Source organism: Haematobia irritans, chromosome 3 (assembly GCF_050003625.1).
Source record: "Haematobia irritans isolate KBUSLIRL chromosome 3, ASM5000362v1, whole genome shotgun sequence".
NCBI classification, from domain to species: domain Eukaryota; kingdom Metazoa; phylum Arthropoda; class Insecta; order Diptera; family Muscidae; genus Haematobia; species Haematobia irritans.
In genome coordinates, this window is record NC_134399.1 from 13,473,011 (window position 1) to 13,499,382 (window position 26,372).

Here is a 26,372-nt window from a genome sequence, read left to right on the forward strand (position 1 = left end):
ATAATTCAATAGGTTAATATACGGAATGAACGTTGAAATAACTTAAAATAACATTTAAAACAGCACAATTTAAAAAAATATACGAATTGGGGTTTTACATCGTCTGTAATTCTCCAGCGATATAATAATTCTATTTGCTTGTGAAATCGTTTACTGGGTAATTTATATGCACAATACTATGACCCATATTTTTAAATTGTTTTCACGAGTACCCCTGATAACTACAATTACAACCTGGAAATTGCAATTGTTACGTGTGGAGAATGAGAGAAAATGTTGAGATGAACGTTTAAATCTTCAAATGATTTTTACTTTAGTTTCTATAGCGTTTGAATAACATAATTTGGTAGGAGAGGAGTAGTGGCATCGTTGCATTTGAAATTTATGCGCAGATAAAATCCCCTCTCTTTGTTTGAAGAGAATGTGGAGCAGAAGGAGAGTGATATGTGCTCGTTGACAATGATTGAGTTGCCATCTTTATGGGGTTTCAGTCTATTTTGTCTATTTTGTCAATTTTGTCAATTTTTATTTATTTTATTTTTATAAATTTAGTTACATGTTTGTTTTATTGACGACAATTGAAGATTGTTACAAAGAATTTTAAAAGCATTTAAGAATGCATGTTGTAATGCTCTGTATCCAAAATCTCAGTATATTGTGGTCCTTTATTAGATACATGTTTAAAAAATTTCTTGGAAAATTTGCGAAGCTTGGAGAAGATACTGATGTATGGTGATTACAGTGGTGGTAACTTATATAAAGGTGTCTTTCGGGATCCAGTATATGCTGATTATATAAACCGATTTCACAAGGGGTTTTGGTTATTTGTGGACGTATTATTGGATGTATTATTTCTCCTACACAAATTTCCTATAGAAATGAAATTTGTGGAAAATTTCCTATAAAAATGAAATTTGGGGAAAATTTCCTATAGGAATGAAATTTTGAGAAAATTTCGTATAGAAATGAAATTTTGACAAAATTCCCTATAGAAATAAAATTTTGACAAAATCTATTAAAGAAATGAAATCTTGATAAAATTTATTAAAGAAATGAAATTTTGACAAAAATTTCCTATTTAAATGAAATTTTGAGAAAATTTCGTATAGAATTGAAATTTTGACAAAATTTCCTATAGATTTCCTATATATTTGACAAAATATATTGAAGATATGAAATTTTGACAAAATATATTGAAGATATTAAATTTTGACAAACTATATTGAAGATATGACATTTTGAGAAAAATTTTTATAGGAATGAAATTTCGAGAAAATATCGTATAGGAATGAAATATAGAAAAGAAATTTTTACAAATTTCCTATAGAAATGAAAAAAATACAAAACTTTTTATAGATATGAAATATTTCTTATATAAATAGAAAAGAATTTTGACAAAATTCCCTTCTGAAATGAAGTTGTGATAAAAATTCCCAATAGAATAGAAATGTTGACTTTTATAGGATTTTATTCCTATAGAAATGAAATATTGACAAAATTTCCTGTAGAAATGAAATTGTGACAAAAGTTCCAAAGAGAAAAGAAATTTTGACAAAATTTCCTATAGAAAAGAAATTTTGACAAAATTTGCCTAGAAATGAAATTTTGACAAAACTTCTTAAAAAAATATTGAAAAAAAATCCTATAGAAACTAAATTTTGAGAAAATGTTTCATCGGAATGAAATTTTGAGAAAATTACCTATAGAAATGAAATTTTGAGAAAATTTCCAAATAGAAATGAAATATTGACAAAATTTCCTTTAAAAATTAAAATTTGATAAAATTTCCTATAGAAATAAAATTTTTGCAAAGTTTCCTATAGAAATGAAATTTTGATAAGATTTCCTATAGAAAGGAAATTTTGATAAAATTTCCTATAGAAATGAAATTTTGATAAAATTTCCTATACAAAATAAATTTTGCCAAAATTTCCTATAGAAACGAAAATTTGGCAAAATGAAATGAAATTTTGATAAAAATATTTCATAATGAAATTTTGAAAAAAAAAGAAATGATATTTTGACAAAATTTCCTATTGATATAAATTTTAGTTTTGGAACGTTTACTGAACGTCAGATGGTAACCCTCTTCAGCATCTTTCAACAATGCCCCAACAATACTCTCTCAATTCAAAAGAGGACAATGTCAATTAGATATTTCAGGACACAGCATCAGTATAACTTAAACAGCGAAACTAAACACTTGGTCTTGATAAAACGCTAAGAAATTAACGAACGTCCACAGTACAACGGAAACACTTTGAAAAGCTAAGAGAAAAATATTTAATAATTCGCGGGTCCTTTCTGAAAGTCATTGAAAAAGAAGCCACAAAGAAAAATTGTTTGAAAACATAAAGTGTTTAATGAATTGACTAGTGAATAATATTTTATATATTATTTCGTGAATTCTTTAATGACAAACCATAATTGATGAATTGTAAGCAGCAACAGTGTTAAATATTCTGCAAATGATTGCAAAACAAGGGAAGATAAAAATACAAGAAAACTAACTATTGGAAAATAAAAAAGTAAGAATAAATTGTTGTAGCTGTAAGCAAATTTAAGTTACATGTGTTAAAATGTCATAAAATTTCTAACTAGACGTAGTATAAATGAATATTAAGATTTTTGAAACATTTACTTTATATAATTGCCTTTGCCTTTTCAATTCCGGTTTACTTTTAAAAGCAGCAAAGCCCATCGAAATGTCATTATCAATAGCTTAATATACAACCCAATATTTGTTTGTACTATGGGTAAATTCTTCCTTCCCATAACCGAAAAGTATAGCCATGGTATATACCACCTTACACTTTAATTATATTTGCTTCCTCTTTCTTTTATGCTTCTCTTGTAAAGATTGCTCTCACACCTACTGCTACTTGAAAACATTACTCTCATATACCTACATATGTATATATGTACCTGTGTAGGTATGTTTGTTTACAGGAAGTAGGCTTTATATTGCTCTTCGTATTATATGTTTGTCTTTCTACAAAGCAAGGATATTTTTTTATTTACAGTCACACATTTGGATTCCGTATATTTCTTATGGTTACCCACTAATGAGAAACCCTTAGGAGAACTCGAAAGTCAATTAATCATGTTAGTTTAAGTGTTCATAATTAGACTGTTTTTTTGCCGTTAACTTGTCAAAGAAGACGAGAAACATATAATAGATGCAGATGATGCTTGTTATCTCACCTCATTTTCTCACCTGTCAAGAGTGTTGAATGGTTATACTATCCTGCATAAAAATGCATATCTCTCAAAGTAGTTTGATTAGTTTTAAGAGCTCTCACGTATGTACGAGTGTATGTACTAGGTGACACCCACTACAAGTTATATGTAAATGTATTTTGCGATGTTTAATTTCCTTTAGGTTTGAATAGAAGTTGCAAAGATAAAAACAACAAGTAACAAAAACTTCACAAGTGAATACAAACAAATCTTAGCTAGAGTAAAGTGTGCAACATCTGTGTCACATAACTGTAATTTATATGTGTTGGTGTGTGTCTTATTGTCTTAACTTTTCTGCTATCGTGTGTCCTCCTCGAAATAACAATTTGTCGTCGAGTAATATTTATTTGTCACCATCGTATAAATGCTCGTGTTGTTAATTGTATTATTTACACAAAGTAAAGCGTCGTAATCAAATGTTTTAATTTCCGACCTAACGCCTGTAAGTATGCAATGCTTATTTATTATCTGCTTTTATACATAGCCACAAACACACCCACACGACCAGAAGCATGGATAAATATTTGTCACGAAATCTATTGAAAACTTTTGCTAATTATTTTTTTTTTGGTTAATTATCAACAAATTTAATGGAGAGTTATGCAAATTATAAACGTGTTTAGAATTTGTTAATTTTTGTGTGTACACAAAGCCCGTAAAAATCATTATAAAGGAAATACAAACGTATTTCCCCGATCATCCCAGTGGGGATAAGCACAAAATTCTTACATAGGAAAGTAGCACTATTATACTTTAATGTTTAATGACATGTCAAGTGTTTGTTTTATGGCTTACTGGGATAAAAAGCAGTTCCTTTATTATTGAAACATAAAATCGGGCAGCACTCACTGATAAGAGACAAGATTACCGCCTATGGTACCAGAATGGTCTGAACACTCTAAGTGAGCCTTATATAACGGACTGCCGCAATACCAAACTTAAGCTAACTAAGTTGGAATTATAATTGGTACGAGTCAAGACGAAATACAATATTTTGGGCAGAATACCATACCTGCAAAACGCAAAAGTGTTTTATTTCTCGGGTGTTAATTGAGCTCTGGGAGTACGGTCTCTTTATGGGTCTACGAGTACTCAGGGTAAATGTGCACTAATGTAGGGATCTGTGAGCAGATTTAAAATTCTACTTGGTGAAAAGAAGAATAGATTTGGTAAAAATCCATTATGTATGGGGGAATGAAAGTAAGGGTATGGGGTTTATTTGCTCTTTATGGAAAAGGGGAATTTCGTTTGTCTAAAATTTCGTTCCGGAGGAAATTAGATTTTTGTCTGTCCTATCTCAATAGCTGGAACTATCACTTTAGCGAATAGCATTGATCTCCAGCGTCTTTAATGAAATCGGCAATGAATTCTTTTGAAGCCATATTACTCCGAATTCATTTAGCATAAATTACTCACAGTTTAGAGGGTCTACCCTTATGTTAAGTTAATATACAATAATATGTTTTTTTATTTACGATAAAGATAAAATGAATATTTTAAAAATTTGTCAGGACCATGTCAAATGGTGATAATTGAACTTGTGTGACAAGTGTTCATATGCCAACTATGAATTCGATTCAGAAACATGACATTAAAATTCATGTTGTCATGAAAATAAAAAGAGAGAATTTTTTATATAATTTCGGTCCTTAATTTATACATGGAACAAAATATAGTTTTATTGGGGAAGATTTTTTAAATCCCGTTGGGAAGAAAAAATTACTTTGTATTAAGAAAAAAACATTTTCTAATGATATTTCAATTAAAGGAATTATACCAATTATGCGCTTACAATCTAATCATATAGACACAAAACATATCTAATTATTTTTTTTTTGTAATTTCTAACAAGCTTAGCCCTAGCAGTCAACGTTTACAATTATAATTATATTTATAATTTAATCATAATGTAATTAATCACTAAATGAAAACATAAATTTTTAGTTCAATTATTCATTTTAATCAAAATAAAAAATAAAGTCAGTTAAGGAAATTATTGAAAATTTTTATGTTTTTAATTAAAGTAATTGTTATCCCAATTAATTATTTAATTGAATTTAAAATATTTCCGATTAAAAATAAAGGGTGGTTAAATTGTAAGGGCCGATGTTGAATGTGAACCACTCCTAAACGCCAAGTTTTTTTCCGAATTTTATTTGACATTTCTCTATTTCAGACTTACTCAATTTAAACCATGAATAGATACACAATCCAACAACGTGTTAAATGGTTCCAAGAAATGGCAACAGTGGATGATCAATTTTCGAAGAAAATCATCTTCAGTGATGAGGCACATTTTCACCTCAGTGGATTCGTCAATAAACAGAATTGCCGCATTTGGGCGAATGAGAATCCAAGAGTGATTGTCGAAAAACCAATGCACCCACAAAGAGTGACTGTTTGGTGCGGTTTATGGGCTGGCGGCATCATCGGGCCGTATTTTTTCCAAAATGAGGCCAGTCAGGCAGTTACTGTGAATGGTGTTCGCTATCGTAAGTTGATAACGAACTTTTTATGGCCCGAATTGGAAGATATGGATGTGGACGATATGTGGTTTCAGCAGGACGGTGCCACTTGCCACACAGCTAACGAAACAATGGCTTTTTTGCGCAACAAATTCAATGGCCGTGTTATCTCACGTAATGTCGATGTCAATTGGCCGCCAAGATCATGTGATTTGACACCGTTGGACTTTTTTCTTTGGGGTTATTTGAAAGAAAGGGTGTACGTCGATAAGCCAGCAACAATTCAAGAGCTAATAAATGAGATAATTCGGCACATTAACGGCATAGAACCTCGATTATGCCTCAGCGTCATCGAAAATTTGGACCATCGGATGAAGGTGTGCTACCGAGGTCGCGGCGCCCATTTGGCCGATATTTTGTTCCATACATAATTGAGTAATACCAATATATCATAATAAAATAAAATTACAATAATTTCCTAAATAGTTTGTGTTTTATTCAAAATCAACATCGGCCCTTGAAATTTTAACCACCCTTTAGTATGAAAATAGAAACTAAATATTTTTATTTACAATTATATTTTTAATCGGAAATATTTTAAATTCAATTAGATAGTTAATTGGTGTAATAATTAGTTTAATTAAAAACATAAAAATTTTCAATAATTTCCTTGATACTTTTTGATTAAAATGAATAATTGAACTAAAAATTTATGTATTCATTTATTGATTAATTACATTACAATTAAATTATAAATATAATTTTAATTGTAAACGTTTATTGATAGGGTCTTAAGCTTGTTAGAAATTACAAAAAAAAAAATAAATTAAATAAGTTTTGTGTCTATATGATTAGATTGTAAGCGCATAATTGGTATAATTCCTTTAATTGAAATATCATTAGAAAATGCATTTTTTTTCTTAATACAAAGTAATTTTTCTTCCCAACGGGATTTAAAAAATCTTCCCCAATAAAACTATATTTTGTTCCAATGCAATAAATTAAGGACTGAAATTATATAAAAAAATCTCATATTATTTTCATGACAACATGGATTTTACTGTATATGTCATGTTTCTGAATCGAATTCATAGTTGGCATATGAACACTTGTCACACAAATTCAATTATCACCATTTGACAAATTTTTAAAATTTCATTTTATCTTTATCGCAAATAAAAAAACATATTATTGTATATTAACTTAACATAAGGGTAGACCCTCTAAACTGTGAGTAATTATGCTAAATGAATTCGGAGTAATATGGCTTCAAAAGAATTCATTGCCGATTTCATTAAACACGCTGGAGATCAATGCTATTTGATAAAATGATAGTTCCAGCTACTGAGATACAACAGACAAAAATCTAATTTCCTCCGGAACGAAATTTTAGACAAACGAAATTCCCTTTTCCATAAAGAGTAAATAAACCCCATACCCTTACTTTCATTCCCCCCATACTTAGTGGATTTTTACCAAATATATTCTTCTTTTCACCAAGTAGAATTTAAAACTGCACACAGATCCTTACATTAGTGCACATTTACCTTGGTTACTCGTAGACCCATTAAGAGACCCTACTCCCAGAGCTCAATTAACACCCGACAAATAAAACACTTTTGCGTTTTGCAGGTATGGTATTCTGCCCAAAATATTGTATTTCGTCTTGACTCGTACCAATTTATAATTCCAACTTAGTTAGTTTTGTAGTTAGTTTGGTATTAGTATCACCTAGAGTGTTCAATCCATTCTGGTATCATAGGCGGTAATCTTGTCTCTTATCAGTGAGTGCTGCCCGATTTTATGTTTCAATAATAAAGGAACTGCTTTTTATCCCAGTAAGCCATAAAACAAGGAATTGACATGACATTAAACATTAAAGTATAATAGTGCTACTTTCCTATGTAAGAATTTTGTGCTTATCCCCACCGGAATGATCGGGGAAATACGTTTGCACCCACACTCTTTGTGCGTGCATTGGTAATCTTGTCTCTTATCTTATATATTTTTCGTAAGTAATAAATCGCCTTCTCCAGGTATTAGGCTAGGAATTAATTTAAAGATGTTGCAACCTTGATTTTACCATAATTTTTCTTTTCACAAAAAATTTCATGATATAAGTTTGTCTGCTCATCAATCGCTTATTTAAAATATTTAAAAAATAATTTCGAGACTAAAGCTATGGTCACACTAGGCAAATATTTGACCAAAATGAGTGTCAAACATTTTTACAGAACCGTTTTCCAAATAGCTGGATACGCTTTTTTGAAAATACCCGTACCATGATAGTACATATCCAATATGAGCTCAAAATGTTTGCTGGTTAGGCTGTGGCGAGGGATTCTTTTTCGAATTCTGTCAAATATTTTCCCAGTGTGACCATAGCATAAGTTATGTATCATAATTCCAAATATGTACATAAAACCTTAAGTAAAACCCGAGTTGATTCATTACAATTATGGAAATGATAAAAAAATCCAAACGCCAAAGTCTTTGGGACCAAGTCAATTTTTTCTCTCAAGAATAACTCATAACTATTTATTAATTATTGATTACAATTCGTAAGCATTTGTCTGTGTTCTCTATTATCCTTTACTCCGTACGCCATAGCGTATACGTATTCATTGTATTAATCAGCAAAACTCATACGCCACCATGTGCTAAGCTAATGTATAGATGTTACATTTATCCCATTGCGTATATGAGGATTCTATGGTCTAGTTATTTTCCAAATGTAACCATTAAATATTTATGCAACAATTTTTGAATTCCCATGTTTATGTTTTTTCCACATAAAAACCAAAATGCCTTTGCGGAGATATGTATTATGGTTTCCACTTTTGTAAATAAATTGCATGATTTTTATATGAATACATACATATAGGGATTGTGAATACATTCACAAAATGAACAATAAAGATTGTGAGTCCCAGTTGTAATAAAACATTTACTGTCAATTGTATCGTATCTGGTTACTCTTAAACTAAATACGTTGGGTTAGTCATGTTGGTTTGCCAGATTTAGGAAGTTACATTTAAAAGATAATTTTTTAAGGAATATAGAAAATTAAAAAAAAACCCACAAAGTTTAGAAATAGGCATGAAATATTTTTTTGAATCTATACTAAGGTCCATAGAATTTAACTTTGGAAGATTATTTCATGCAAATATTGACTGCGAATACGTCTCAATTAGTCCATCCATTTTGGTATACTCTTTACAACATTTCGGCAGGAATCTTATGAAAAAAATCTTCAATGTTGTCTTCCGTACCAACCTTAGACTTTTTCTCGATGCTTTGATAGTATTTGCAGCGGCATGACTGATATTCACTCCAAAATCGACAATTTTGCTTAATATGATTAATTCCATTAAACTGACCATAAAATGGAGGAAGCGCACATTTTGATAATAAAATTAAATAATTTGCAAGCGTTGTTCGTTTATAAAACGATTCATGGTTAAATTGAAAAAGTGTGACAGTGAAACTAAATACGAAACGCCAGTTTTGTAAATAAATCCAAGTGATAAACTTCTCTTATATCTGTGAATGCTGCCCGATTTTATTTTTAAATCAATGTCAAGTCCGAAAAATGTGTCCTACTATTTGTGAAACTTCTTGAAGAATCATGAAAACACTCAGAAATACAGGCCAAAAATTTCTATAGAAATAAAATTTTGACAAACTTTTTTATAGAAATAAAATTTTGACAAACTTTTTTATAGAAATAAAATTTTGACAAAATTTTCTATAGAAATAAAATTTTGACAAAATTTTCTATAGAAATAAAATTTTAACAAAATTTTCTATAGAAATAAAATTTTGACAAAATTTTCTATAGAAATAAAATTTTGACAAAATTTTCTATAGAAATAAAATTTTGACAACATTTTCCATAAAAAAAATTTTTTGAGAAAATTTTCTATAGAAATAAAATTTTGACCAAATTTTCTATAGAAATAAAATTTTGACAAAATTTTCTATAGAAATAAAATTTTGACAAAATTTTCTATAGAAATAAAATTTTGCAAAATTTTCTACAGAAATAAAATTTTGACAAAATTTTCTAAAGAAATAAAATTTTGACAAAATTTTCTATAGAAATAAAATTTTGACAAAATTTTCTAAAGAAATAAAATGTTGACAAAATTTTCTATAGAAATAAAATGTTGACAAAATTTTCTATAGAAATAAAATTTTGATAAAATTTTCTATAGAAATAAAATTTTAACAAAATTTTCTAAAGAAATAAAATTTTGAGAAATTTTTCTATAGAAATAAAATTTTGACAAAATTTTCTATAGAAATAAAATTTTGACAAAATTTTCTATAGAAATAAAATTTTGACAAAATTTTCTATAGAAATAAAATTTTGCTAAATTTTCTAAATAAAATTTTGACAAAATTTTCTAAAGAAATAAAATTTTGACAAAATCTTCTATAGAAATAAAATTTTGACCAAATTTTCTATAGAAATAAAATTTTGACAAAATTTTCTATAGAAATAAAATGTTGACAAAATTTTCCATAGAAATAAAATTTTAACAAAATCTTCTATAGAAATAAAATTTTGACAAAATTTTCTATAGAAATAACATTTTGACAAAATTTTCTATAGAAATAAAATTTTGACAAAATTTTCTATAGAAATAAAGTTTTGACAAAATTTTCTATAGAAATAACATATTGACAATATTATTTATATAAATAAAATTTTGACACCATTTTCTATAGAAATAAAATTTTGACAAAATTTTCTATAGAAATAAAATTTTGAGAAAAGTTTCTATAGAAATAAAATTTTGACAACATTTTCTATAAAAAAAAAATTTTTTTGAGAAAATTTTGAGAAAATTTATTGAAATAAAATTTTGACAAAATTTTCTATAGAAATATTTTTATTTTTTGGAAAATAAGATTTTCTTTTAGTTTGGTAGTTTTCAGAATTTCTTGAAATTGGTAAATTTTACCAATAATGCGACCATCTTTAACTGCGTATGACACTAATGGCAGTTTTGCAATTTTGAAAGCCAATTTTTTCCTTCAAACTCAAAAATTTCTTTAACAAGGGAAAAAATTGTCCAATAAATTTTGTTGAATTTGTCGAAAAATATTTATTATTAATATATCACAAAAAAAGAATGAAAATTCCATAAATGAGATCTGTATCCTAATTTTAATTTTATTGTTTCTAGATTTAAAGATAAGTCCCTAAAAAATGTAGTTATTTAAAAGAAGCCGCATCTTTGGCTCGGAATCAGTACAAAAATCTTTAAGGCAAGGTCAAAATCTTTGGATCGTAAATTGAGTGTAGCCAGGATTTAAAGTTGATTTCAGTTGATTCCTTTTTATAACCGATTCCAAGCGGCTTTTCACATTAAGGTCAAACTATTGAGGGAAGCTTTGAATGCTACGAAATGTCAGTAGCACAGCTGAGGGGGAATAATCCAGTACTGAAAAACATTTTGGTGTTCGATCGAACCTGGGATTAAACCCATGAGTCTTCGTAAGCAAACACAAAAATGTTTTTTCTGATTCAATCACGAAATTAATTGAGCCAATTAATTTATTAATTGAAATGTCTTCAATCACAGAAATGATATTATCAATTAAAAAATTAATTGAAGATCAATTAAGAAATTAATTGATCCAATTAAAAAATTAATTGATACTATTAATTTTTGTGGTTGATATTTGTTTTAATTAAAAACAATTGTTGAATCAATTAAATTTTTAATTGATTATTTTTTAAAACTCAGTTAAAATTTTATTTGGAAAAATTTTCGTGAAATTTTTTTCTGTGAAGGCGGCAAAACATTGCACAACGGTAGCTCCTCAATTTTTCACCAAAAAAGATTACATTTTTGTTTTGACAAAAAGTCAATTTGTCGAAAATTCAGTTTTTGATTTTAGTAGCCCTACTTTGTTGAGTCGGTTGCGGATCACTTATTCCAAGCAGATGGTGGTGTTTGGAATCGGCTTCGTTCTATGAACATTGAATCTTATAATAGCTCAGAATACCCTTTCATGGGTGGTAATAGAAATAGTTTTTCACCGCTGACTGTGTAAATATGCTTGTACATTAACCGCTGTAGGGTGGCAAAATTCGGTACTAAAAACGAGTACGATTCTTCTGAATGGTTCTAGTCTGCTTTCCTCACATAATTTTTAGGGCAGATTCTCTAAAAATTCTCATCTCGTGTTTAGTTTAGCAGTTGATATCTTTCCTTACGATAAATTCTATTATATTACATTGAGTTAATTTAATATAATTTTTTTATTATTTAATATAATTTAGTTACTTTTTCAAATTTAAATCAAATTAATTTAGAATAATTTTCAATATTAAAATAAATGCGTATATAATCTCATTTTTTAACTCTCACTTAAGGATAATATATACTTTATACGAGTATAATGTTATGTGACTATGATGTGATAAAGTAGCATCTTTGACGGCATACCGCCAAAGCAACAGCATTGTGAAAAAAAATTTTCCATTATAGCTATTTCTCCATTCTTCTATCTTACTTCCACATTTTTAATATGATAACAATGATTTCCGGGTACTTCTCTTTTCTATTTTACTCTGAAGATGATGTACCTTTATTGCCATGCGGATGTTATTCAATATGCCACAATACATTTTCATTATTATAACTAATAAATAGAAATATTGTATATTAATTCATGACTGTAAGAAAAATTTATGAGTTATTATTAAAATGCCGTAAAAACAAAACGGAATTATTATATCTCAATGTGGTGGAGAATATTTAATGTGATGAAATAATTTTGTGATGACTTAATTTTGCCGGCGATGTTGTTAAATATTGAAGTTTAATTTTACTATCCAATCCAATATGGAGAAGATTATATTTGATATCTTAAAAGAGATTCATGCAATATAATGGTCAAGTTGATTTTATGGTTAAAATGTTTCGCCACCTCCCGTTTTTATCCCATTTTTGCTTACATTAGGAATTCTGTCTCCTAAGTATTCAATCGGTGCTTTTTTCCTGTCTCTTAGAAATTGGGACATTTTCTGATCCTAGTAGATACAAAAATATACCTTTATGAGAAGTTTCTTTTCGTGATTTTAAAGATTACGCAACTTAAATTTTAGTATGCGTAATTTACAAAATATTAAGACAAATTTCTAAAAAAAAACGAAATATTAATTAAAATAAAATTTTATTAACTTTTAATCAAAATAAAATTTTATTAACAATGTACGGTATGACTGTAAATGAAAAGCAACTTCCAATTACGGATATCATTTTATGTTTCTTAGAATGATAGACTAGCAGATGGGCTGAATCGATACATTTCACTGCCCACCACCATAACAAATTATTTGAAATATTTCGAACAATCGATTTTATTTTTTTTAATTTTATTTTGAGACCATATACCTATATACATATATCGAATATTGAAAGAAAATTTTTCCAAAATTTTATTACTATAGAAAATTTTGTGAAAATTTTATTTCTATAAAAAAATTTGTCAAAATTTTATTTCTATAAAAAAATTTGTCAAAATTTTATTTCTATAAAAAATTTTGTCAAAATTTTATTTCTATAAAAAATTTTGTCAAAATTTTATTTCTATAAAAAATTTAGTCAAAATTTTATTTCTGTAGAAAATTTTATTTCTATAGAAAATTTTTTCAAAATTTTATTTCTATAGAAAATTTTGTCAAAATTTTTTTTCTATAGAAAATGTTGTCAAAATTTGATTTCTATAGAAAATTTTGTCAAAATTTTATTTCTATAGAAAATTTTGTCAAAATTTTATTTCTATAGAAAATTTTGTACAAATTTTATTTCTATGGAAAATTTTGCAAGATTTTATTCTATAGAAAATTTTGCAAAATTTAATTCTATATAAAATTTTGCAAAATTTTATTTCTATAGAAAATTTTGCAAACTTTTATTTCTATAGAAAATTTTGCAAAATTTTATTTCTATATAAAATATTGCAAAATTTTATTTCCATTGATAATTTTTTCAAAAAGTTATTTCTATAGAAAATTTTGTCAAAAGTTTATTTCTATAAAAAATAGCCGGCTTATGCCGAAATAAATTTATAAAAAAATTTTTCTTTTCCTTTGCCACCATCAAATCATCGATTTGAGTGCAGTTGGCTGGGTTTATTTTGAGCGTGCTACCTCTTACTTCATTCGTGTTTTGTTTTTTATTGTGGGTTTGTACTTCAATCATATTTGTTGACAAACATTCTTTTTCTCTGTTGGTTAAGCTACTCTTGTAGTTTAGTCAACATAATGGTTTTAAAACTGAGATCAAAACAACAAATAAAATTTTATTTTTATAGAAAATTTTGTCAAAATTTTATTTCTATAGAAAATTTTGTTAACATTTTATTTCTTTAGAAAATTTTGTCAAAATTTTATTTTTAAAAAAAATTTTGTCAAAATTTTATTTTTAAAAAAAAATTTGCCAAAATTTTATTTCTATAGATAATTTGATCAACATTTTATTTCTACAGAAAATTTTCTAAAATTTTGAAGTATTTGAGTTTTTATCGAAATGAAGAACTAAATACAAAGTTGTGCAGCACAGAAGCGATGAATTTAACATGGGCTTGTCATACACAGAAAAAAATTTCACGAGCATTTTTCCAATTAAAGTCTTAATTGGGTTTTAAAAAATATTCAATTAAAAATTTAAATGATTCTACAAAATTTTTAATTGACACAAAAATCAATCACAAAAATTAATAGTATCAATTAATTGTTTAATTGGATCAACTAAGTTTTTAATTGACTTTCAATAAATTTTTTAATTGATACTATCATTTCTGTGATTGAAGACATTTCAATTAAAAAACAAGTAAGTAAAGTCTAAAGTCGGGCGGGGCCGACTATATTATACCCTTCACCACTTTGTAGACCAAAATTTGTGTTACCATCTCAACTCCTTCATGAAGGTTTACATTCCCATATACAAATATTTATATCTTAACCAATTTGGAGACAATTTGTTGTACTTCTACAAAATCTCTAGAACTAAAATTTAAATCAGGACATCAGCCGGTTTAAATTTTAGTTCTAGAGAAGCACAATGTTATTAAAAAATATGGGAAACATTTAAATATAAACCCATTTTGAGGCAACTTCGCAAAAGCGTATTTAGGATTTGTCGGTCGATAGATGTGTAGCAGAGTAATAGGAAAATTTGAGTCATTTTTACAAGTTTTCGACGTAGCAGTGGCGATTTTATAAGGAAAATGTGGTTATTTTGGCCATTTTTGCCGGGAAGTCGGGAAAACATATATATATATATATATATATATATATATATATATATATATATATATATATATATATATATATATATATATATATATATATATATATATATATATATATATATATATATATATATATATATATATATATATATATATATATATATATATATATATATATATATATATATATATATATATATATATATATATATATATATATATATATATATATATATATATATATATATATATATATATATTGTTACGAATTTGATAATTATAGATATAAGTTTATTTAAATTAGTTTCCGTTAATTTAAAATTTAAAATTGTAACGATAAAATTTCGCTATCACTTGTTGGAATCATCTATTCATTTTCTAGTATTTTCCTGAATTTCTTTTATGTTCTTTTGTTTGCTTACCGAAATTTTAGTTCTTACTCTCTCATAGAATAACAACCCCTTTGCTTTGTTATTTTGCTTTCTCATTTCATCTCATTGTCTATTGTCATTGTTGTTGTAGTAATGCGAGCATATATCTATGTGAGTGTGTATGTGTTTGGCAGCCACCAGACGAATTACTTAATGGTCGTAGATCCTTCTAGCATTGTCTAAGAATGTTCTGGCGTTGCCAGAATATTGTAGTGCTACCAGAATGTTCTCGTATTGCCACACCGTCATATATAAAAGCGCTCGCATGCTGCTAACGAGTCAGTCTTAATTAAAGCGTCAAACGAATAACTTCAGTGTGAACGAATTGTAAAGTGTGAAGTCATAGTAAATAAATTGTAGATTGTCGTTATTTAAAAGAACTGTGTTTTAATTGTCGGGTAATTAAAAACGCCTAAATATAAAAACGTAACAATTGGTGTCGGAAGTGAAATAACGAAAAAAAAATCTACAATGAAGTTTAATGAGCTTCGAGTGGAAGACCTAAAAAAGGAGTTGAGCAAACTGGAGCTGCCGACAACAGGCAATAAGGCCCAGCTTCAAAAGCGTCTACTGGAAGAGTTTGAACGGCGTAATATTGACATTGCGACGCATGAGTTTGATTATAAGGAAGACATTGATGAATCAATACTCGTCAATACCAGCAGTATAGAAACTCCGTCTGTGGCTCCGAGTGTTGTGGACTACACATCAATGCTCAGTGTTTTGAGCAAAATGATGGAGGAAAACTCTAGAAAAATCATGGATGAGAATTCTAGAAAAATGGAAGAAAATTCTAGAAAAATGGAAGAAACTTCTAGAAAATTGCTGAAAGAAAATGCCCTACAAATGGAAGCAAGTTCAAGAAAATTGGAAGAAAAATTCGACGAAAATTCTAGAATTCTCAATGAAAAACTACAACAAATTTCTGAAGGCATGGAAAAACGTGTGGACCATATAGAAAATCAAATTGTGGAATTGGATAAGAAAGTTCTTTCTGTGGATGAGAAAATTATGGTTCATGATGAGAAGTTTCTGCACATCGAGAAAAAAATGTCAGAGCTGGAAATTAAAGGTGGTCCAGTGCGCGTCATCGAGGGCTCAAAAATCAAAACTCCTGTTTTCGATGGCTCAACGTCATTTGATGTCTTCAAATTCCAATTCGAAATGGTTGCTTGTAGAAATTTGTGGAATGACGATGATAAAGCAATTGAACTTCTATTGGCATTAAAGGGCAATGCTGCTGATGTGATACAAAGCATTCCCGCTGCTTCTAGAAATAACTATAATGAAGTAATAGCGGCACTTCAACGCAAGTATGGTGGAGAGCACAAGCAAGACATCTTTAGAATGGAATTAAGAGGTAGAGTCCAGAAATCAAACGAGACTCTACAAGACTTTGCAACAGAAGTTGAGCGGTTGGTGCTACTGACATACCCAGGAGAGAGTCACCCACTTGTGGACCGCATCAAAATTGAGACCTTTGTGAATGGCATTCGAGACCCAGACATAAAATGTGCAACATATGCGTCACAAAAGGCTACATTCGCAGAAACAGTAACATTTGCACTTGCGCAAGAAACTGCGAGATTGCTGGCACGGCCTCAAATTCACAAAGTACGCAGAGTAGAGACCGAGTGTGAAGAATCGAAATCTATCATTGACTCGATGAAAGAGGCAATGAAGCAGGTAATGCAAGAATTGAAACAGGATGCAACTAAATCCCGAATCAAATGCTATAACTGTGATAAGACGGGACATCTAGCTCGAGAATGCAAAGCACGACGCAAACGGTCAAGATCCACATCACCATCTCCATTAAACAATAACCATAAGAAGGTGATCCCACAGTCAAGTGAGTCACCTTTAAACTAAATCGAGCTAGTTCAGCGGGGCAAGAGCTGGCTCCCACCGACGATGGCCCCACCATCTCCATAGCAATAGTTCAACAGAAAAATAACAATTTAACTATTGCGGGTGTTATTAATGGCGACAAGCGTACTTTGACGTTGGATACTGGTGCATCAAAGTCTATTATTAGATCTGATTTAGTAAAAGGAAAAGTTACACCACTGATTGGAGTCAAGCTACGCACGGCTACAGGGGAACCCGCAACCGTATATGGAAAGGTCGCCGTAAAATTAACTATTGCTAACAAATCCGTTACTTATGATTTCATTGTGGCCGATATAATAGACGAAGTTATAATTGGAGCGGATTTCATGATTGCTTTTGGTATCAATCTGGATATGAAGCGTCGTGTAATGACATGGTGCGATGCCGAAATAACGGTAAACGTGGGCTATAGTGAGAATACACCCGTCAGACGTTTGACAACGAGCCAGTCAGAGTCTATACCACCGAATGCCGAAGCAATTATATGGGTTCCTATGAATGGAGATTGTGAAGTCGGCCAATTGTGGGTTGTTGAACCAGCAGAAAACAAAAGCAACAACATCTTGATAGCAAATGCCCTGGTAACAACGAACGAAGAGAGACTAATACCAGTTCGTGTCTTGAACTTGTCTGACAATCATGAGCAAATTGTAAAATTTTCTGACATTGGCAAATGTACACCAGCCGAGGCAATAGTCAATTTGGAAGGCAACTCATCAAAGACACATGGAGCAGTGAGAAAACATCTAGAAGCGTATGTCGAGGCTTGGACACGTCATCTATCGCCGTCAGAGAGAAATAAAGCCAAGCAATTGTTGTGGAAAAACGCCTGTGCTTTTGCTTCTGAAAAGGGAAATCAAGGAAGAACATCTGTAGTGAAGCATGAAATTAAAACCGCAGAAGAAAGGCCCATAAAACAGGCACCACGAAGTGTTCCCCTGGCAAAAAGAGACGAAGTTCAAAAGCTCATAAAGGATATGGCGGAGAGTGGAGTGATCGAGCCATCATCAAGTCCTTGGTGTTCCCCAGTTGTGCTGGTCAAAAAGAAAGATGGAAGTACCCGATTCTGCGTGGACTACAGAAAACTGAATGATGTCACCAAAAAGGACAGCTATCCGCTTCCACGCATTGATGACACGTTGGACACACTAGCCGGAACAACATGGTTTTCTACGCTTGATTTGCAGAGTGGATATTGGCAAGTAGAGATCGCCGAGAAAGACAAGGAAAAGACGGCTTTTGGCGTTAATGGCGGTCTCTGGCAATTCAATGTAATGCCGTTCGGGCTCTGCAACGCTCCGGCTACCTTCGAAAGATTGATGGAGCGGGTACTGAAGGGGTTGCACTGGAAGTCGTGCTTGATATACTTGGACGACATCATAGTGATGGGCAAAACATTTGACGAGCACCTTAAAAACTTGAAAGTCGTTATCCAGCAATTGTCAGCCGCTGGTCTACGCCTTAACGCAAAGAAATGCTCCCTTTTCCAGCGGGAAGTTAAATACCTGGGTCATCATGTGACTGCAGAGGGCATATCCACCGATGAAGACAAAATCCAAGCTGTCAGAGATTGGCCACGACCCCGAAATCTCCACGAATTAAGAAGTTTCCTTGGGTTATGTACATATTACCGACGATTCGTCCCAAACTTCGCCAGCATCGCCGCTAGTCTCCATAAATTGACGCAAAAAGGTCAGAAGTTCCAGTGGAGCGACGAACAGGAAGATTCATTCCAACATTTAAAAGAACTTTTATGTTCAGCTCCTGTTCTAACGTATCCTATTCCGGGCGAAAAATTTGTTTTGGATACAGATGCTAGCGCGCATGGTATTGGAGGTGTGCTATCCCAACAGATAGACGGCAAGGAGAAGGTCATCGGATATTTCAGCCGAACGTTGTCCAAGCCCGAAAAGAACTACTGTGTAACGCGACGAGAGCTGCTAGCCGTCATAGAGAGTGTAAAACATTATCATAAATATTTGTATGGACAACACTTCTTGCTCAGGACTGATCACTCAGCTCTACGATGGTTGCTCCAATTCAAGAATCCGGAAGCTCAACTGGCACGTTGGATCGAGAGGCTCCAAAGCTATGATTTCAGTATCGAGCATAGAAAAGGTGGAAAACACGGTAACGCTGACGCCTTGTCACGTCGACCTTGCAGTATAGAATGCAAGCACTGCTCGAAAGCTGAACGCAAGGAGGAGATTGTTGATATTCGGCTGTTACACGTCGAATCTGGAGTGGACTGGCCAACAGAACAGCGTAAAGATCCCATTTTGATCAAAATTATTTCGGCAAAGGAAGAGAACCAGAAGCCCAGTAAGAAAGACATCGCAGCCGAAAGTCCACTTATGAAATCATACTGGGCTCAATGGGATAGTTTAGTTCTAGTCAATGGATCCCTGCAACGTAAATGGGAAAGCGAAGATGGCAAGAGCAGCCGAAATTTGATCATCGTTCCAGATTCCAAAATAAGAGATGTTTTGGCGGAGTTCCATAATGGTCCCAGTGGAGGTCATCTGGGAATAACCAAAACCGCCGAGAAAGTGAAGCAACGATTCTACTGGGTTGGATGCCAGAAATCAATTGCTGAATGGGTAGCCAATTGCGAGAAGTGCATGAAGGCGAAAGGTCCAACAAGGAAAAGTCGAGGTCCTATGCAAGAATATAGACCAGGAGCTCCGTTTGAAAGAATAGCAATGGACGTGGCAGGCCCTTTCCCAGTAAGTGATTCTGGAAACCGTTATGTCCTTGTGGTCATGGATTACTTCAGCAAATGGCCGGAGGTGTATGCAATTCCAAACCAAGAAGCAAAAACGATTGTGGATGTTGTCAACAAAAACTGGATATGTCGCTACGGTGTGCCGTCCGAGATTCACTCAGACCAGGGAAGAAATTTTGAATCGGCCATATTCCAAGAGATGTGTGAATCCCTTGGTATCAAGAAAACGAGGACTACACCATTACATCCACAATCCGATGGCATGGTAGAAAGGTTTAATCGCACTCTGGAGGAACATCTTCGAAAAGTAGTGGACAACGGCCAGAGGGACTGGGACGAGCATATACCAAAGTTTTTGCTGTCGTATAGATCTGCCATTCATGATTCCACCTCTCGAACACCGGCCAATGTTCTATTCGGAACTGAGTTGAAGTTGCCTGGTGATCTGATATTCGGTGCTAAACCTAATGAGCTCGCCATGGAAGAAAACAGAAACGACATCCCAAACACTTTCGGTGAAGTTCACGAATCAGTGCGCAACAAAATAAAAATGGTCAGCAACAGAATGAAGGCGAGATACGATCGTGCTGTAAATACTGAAGGCTTCCAAGAAGAAGAATTGGTTCTGCTATTTAACCCGCAACGAAAGAAAGGATTGTGTCCTAAACTGCAAACACAGTGGGAAGGCCCATACAAAGTCATCAAGAAGATCAATGATGTTGTATACCGGATTCAGAAGGACGACAGCCCTAGATCAAAGATGAAAGTTGTACATCTGGAACGATTGGCTCCTTACGGAACAGGTTCTGTGCCTGTTCGGGACGAACAGGCTTAAGCGGGAGGCAGTGTTACGAATTTGATAATTATAGATATAAGTTTATTTAAATTAGTTTCCGTTAATTTAAAATTTAAAATTGTAACGATAAAATTTCGCTATCACTTGTTGGAATCATCTATTCATTTTCTAGTATTTTCCTGAATTTCTTTTATGTTCTTTTGTTTGCTTACCGAAATGTTAGTTCTTACTCTCTCATAGAATAACAACCCCTTTGCTTTGTTATTTTGCTTTCTCATTTCATCTCATTGTCTATTGTCATTGTTGTTGTAGTAATGCGAGCATATATCTATGTGAGTGTGTATGTGTTTGGCAGCCACCAGACGAATTACTTAATGGTCGTAGATCCTTCTAGCATTGTCTAAGAATGTTCTGGCGTTGCCAGAATATTGTAGTGCTACCAGAATGTTCTCGTATTGCCACACCGTCATATATAAAAGCGCTCGCATGCTGCTAACGAGTCAGTCTTAATTAAAGCGTCAAACGAATAACTTCAGTGTGAACGAATTGTAAAGTGTGAAGTCATAGTAAATAAATTGTAGATTGTCGTTATTTAAAAGAACTGTGTTTTAATTGTCGGGTAATTAAAAACGCCTAAATATAAAAACGTAACAATATATATATATACATATATATATATATATATATATATATATATATATATATATATATATATATATATATATATATATATATATATATATATATATATATATATATATATATATATATATATATATATATATATATATATATATATATATATATATATATATATATATATATATATATATATATATATATATATATAAGCTATATCGAAATCTAAACCGATTTCAATTGCATGCATAGCTACTATGCAAAATTTCACGTAAATCGGATTACAACTTTGACCTCTGTGGTCCTATGCCAGAAAATCGGGCGAAAAATATCTGTGGGTATATGAGTCTAAATCGGTCGAAAGATGTATTCGGGAGCTATATCTAAATCTGAACCGATTTAAACAAAATATAGCAAGCGTATTTAGAATGTTAATTCTACTCCCTCTGCAAAATTTCATGTAAATCAGAGTAAAACTTTTGGCTCTGTGGTCATATTTGTCCAAATCGGGCGAAAGATATATATGGGAGCTATATCTAAATCTGAACCGATTTTAATAAAATTTACCCCACTTGACTACACTATTAATTGTATTCCTAGTGCAACATTTCAAACAAATTAGGGTAAAACTCTGGCTTCTGGGGCCATATAAGTCCATATCGGGCGAAAGAGATATGGGAGCTATATCTAAATCTGAACCGATTTCAACTAAATTTGGCACAATTAACGATACTATTAAACATACTCCTTGTGAACAATTTGAAGCAAATCAGGACAAAACTCTGGCTTTTGAGGCCATATAAGTCCAAATCGGACGAAGGATATATATGGGAGCTATATCTAACTCTGAACCGATTTCAACTAAATTTGGCACAATTAACGATACTATTAAACATACTCTTTATGCAAAATTTTAAACAAATCAGGGCAAAATTCTGGCTTTTGTGGCCATATAAGTGCAAATCGGACGAAAGATATATATGGGAGCTATATCTAAATCTGAACCGGTTTGGCTGATATTTTGCACATTTTACGAGAACCGTAAACCATTTTGCTGTACGAAATTTTAAGAAAATACGTTTTTTCAAAATCAATAGCGATTGTCTTTGAGCCAAAGTAAAACTCTGTGCCAAATTTAAGGACGATCGGACATAAACTGCGAGCTGTACTTTGCACACAAAATTACATATACAGACAGACGGACGGACAGACAGACAGACGGACATCGCTAAATCGACTCAGGATTTAATTCTAAGACTATCGGTATACTAAACGATGGGTCTGAGACTTTTCCTTCTTGGCGTTACATACAAATGCACAAACTTATTATACCCTGTACCACAGTAGTGGTGAAGGGTATAATTAATTGGATCAATTAATTTCGTGATTGAATCAGATTTTTTTTGTGTTGTAGGACGGTTGTCCACCATTTCAACAACACTTTTAAGGTATGATCTGAATTCAGGGTTTTGGATATTAATTAAAAAATGTTGTGATTTTTTGCCAAATAAATATTTTTTATAATTTTTAATGCATTCTAACTCTTGTTTGAAACGTTTGAGCTCACATATTTGTAAAAATTCGCAATTTTTTAGAATGGATTTAGCATTTTTATCAAAAAAATTTATTCCATTTTATTAATTTTTTACTCTGTTTTTAGTCTATTTGAAACATAACAAGTTAAAGTTATCCATTAAAAATTTGATAAAAGCGAGATATAAAAAATTGAATTAAGAGAACTTCCTCTCAATTTTCCAAATATTCCTTTACCACTTCAAACTATATTCACAAAATGGATGATTTCGATTGCATTGAGATTTATTCCACCTGCCATCCTATAGCTACACCCTAATATATCTGTAGTTGAAATCCCATCATTACACCGCCACCAAGGATAACAAATTAATTCTTTCTAAATAATTCTAACTTTAAATATGACTTCAAATGAATATAATATTAACTGGTTGCCACTTTTTGTTCATCTCATATTAATATTAAATATAGTAAAATAATATCAAAAGTTAACCAGTGGGATTGTCTTCAATGTCTCAGTTATGTTAGTAAGACGGCAAACGTTTGCATTTGACACATGTCATAAACAATTTGACATTCACGATTGGGCTATATCCTTATACCTAATACGCATACATAAATCATTTCAAAAATGTTGAAACAAATTTGTTATTCATTCATTGATGCCAAAATGGTACACTGATAGAAAAAAGCAACAATGCAAATAGTACTGCTATTGATAATTGTAGGAACTTTTGATACAGTAGGAATTTTTCAGACTTAGTAAAACTATTGTATGGAATAGGGTCCACTGAAAAAACATGCCCGGTAACAAGGATTTTGTCATTACACTAAAGGTTTTGGTATTGATTCCGAGTCAAAAAAGCGGAAATTAAAAGTAAGAGGATACCTTTAAGACACAACTCTTATAAAAATTTGAAAATTGATGTAAGGATACCTTTAAGACACAACTCTCATTTAAATTTTAGATTTGCGTACTTGATTCTAGAAAAAAAAAAAAATAATTCATTCCTGTTTCCAGCTTTTTTTCTTCATAAGCTATCGAAGTCCTTTAAACATGTGTTAACCACAATTTAAATTTCCAAAATCCAAACTCGATTTCAAGTAAAAATATTGCTATATATGGGAGCTATAACTAAATCTGAACTGATTCCAAAATCAATAGGGCTCTATTCTGATCCACACTTGTGCCAAATTTGAAGTCGATTAGACCAAAATAGACTTTGATTTCAAAAATGTGTTCGCAGACAGACGAACAGACGGATATGGCTAGATCGACGCAGCGGGCCATCCCTGAGCATTATTGCTAAAGACACTATGTGTCTATCTCGCCTCCTTCTGTGTGTTGCAAACATATCCTACGGGAAATTGGTGCAAATTGCCACTGACGGACCTATCACAGAACTGGTACCGGTACTCCAGTTAGATGCAATTTTTAAATAGTCGTAATTCATTGATTTCCGTACTCGTTTGATATTAAAATCTTATTGGATCTACACATTTAGTGAAATAAAATTATCTATGTAACCTATTGTTCGACATATTTCAAACGTTTTTTTATTTCGGATGCGATTCGGTTGTCCAAAATGAAACGTATTTGTCCGGGACTGGTTCCTGAGGACCTGTCTATGGAATGCTCCTGCTAAATTGTCCCAGGACGAGTTCTTTGGAATGAGTCCAAGACGTGTCCTAAAGTGGAAATTTACCCCGTCAATGACAAACGCATGTTAAAGGAACTGGTCCCTTCCATACGTTTTGACCAGAACTGTGACTGGTCCATACACATCCATTTCCCGTAGGGTATACACTAACTTATAATATCATGTTCCAGAGTGTGGCACAGGGTATAAAAATTTAAAGACGATTTTATTAATTTTGAAGAATTTTTTACAATTATTAAAGCCAAGTTGACCTTAGTCAAGTAAAATTTTCTTTCATATGAAAACACTCAATTTTAAGTCGAATCACTTAACTATAAGGATAAAACGACTTAATTGAAAAGTGTAGTAGCAAAAAGATTGAAAAGCTTAGTAGAAAAAGTTTTTTCGTATATCGAATCTAACCTTAACTCATTTTGTTCGACCCCTTTTTGCCATTTTCCCCTAAAGACATTATTCCATCAGTGGTTTCTTGGCCGAAAATTATGACAGGCCTTTCTTGAAAAAAACTTTCCATTTTTATGGGAATTCTATATTGACCGAAACAAATGGTAGACCGATGGTACAATGTCAGATCTATATGGTGCACAGAAAAAAATTTCACGAAAATTTTTCTAATTAAAGTCTTAAATAAGTTTTCAAAAATTTTCAATTAAAAACTTAATTGATTCAACAAATTTTTTAATTGAAATAAAAATCAATCACAAAAATTAATAGCATCAATTAATTTTTTAATTGACGTTCAATTAACTTTTTAATTGATACTATCATTTCTGTGATTGAAGACATATCAAATAAAAAAATTAATTAGATCAATTATTTTCGTGATTGAATCAGAAAATTTTTTTGGTGTGTGTGGATGCAACAAAACTTTCCAGCTAAACTTTCCCAGTTTTTGACGAGTCATCAATGAAGTGTGTGGTCTCATATTGTTCTGATGGATGACGAAGCCCTTTCTGGCTCTCGTTCAGTTCCGGTTTTTTTGATTGTTCGCTACAATCTCAGCGTATTTTGTTTTTCTTTCACAGACTTCTCTTGAAGAAAACTTTACTTCTTTATGGGTATTCTATATTGACCGAAACAAATGGTAGGCCGATGGTACAATGTCAGATCTAACATATATGATGGATGCAACAAAACTTCCCAGCCAAGCTCTTCCGAGTCATCAACGATGTGTGTGGTCTCGTATTGTTCCCAGTTTTTAACGAGTCATCAACGATGTGTCCTGATGGATGACGAAGTCCTTTCTGTTGATATGGTCTGGTCGTTTTGATTGTTTGCTTCAATCACGGCGTAATTTTTTTTGGTTTCTGGGCGAAAAACTGCTTCAAGTTATTTTCAAAGGCTTCTCGTGAAGACAACTTTAGTTCATTATGAATCTTCTGCACCGACGGTAATCAGATGGTGGATCCATCAAAATTTCCTAGCAAAGGATATGTGTGTGTGATATAGCACTTTTATGATGGATGACAAAGCTTATCGCATCAGTGTTCCATTTTTTTGGTTTCTCGAAAAATTGCGATAAGTAATTTTCACAGGCTTCCTATGAAGAAAACTTTACTCCATTATTGGAGTTTTATATTGACGGAAACCAGAATCCATCAAAACCTCCTAGTCAAGCTCTTTAGTATTGTTCTGATGGATGACGAAGTCCATTCTGTGGATCAGTTTTGGTTTTTTTCGTTTTGACAAAATAGTCTATAGAAATAAAATTTT

General features: G+C 31.4%; 1 protein-coding gene across 1 annotated transcript in view; it reads left to right on the forward strand.

Moving 5' to 3' along the window:
• The first annotated feature begins 2,202 nt into the window (after positions 1-2,202).
• The window catches only part of LOC142230524 (uncharacterized), a 75,900-nt gene continuing 51,730 nt past the window's right edge, over positions 2,203-26,372 (forward strand). The window contains exon 1 of the mRNA XM_075301167.1: positions 2,203-2,528. The gene's annotated coding sequence lies outside the window, so the exon portion shown is untranslated. The remainder of the gene's footprint in view (positions 2,529-26,372) is intronic.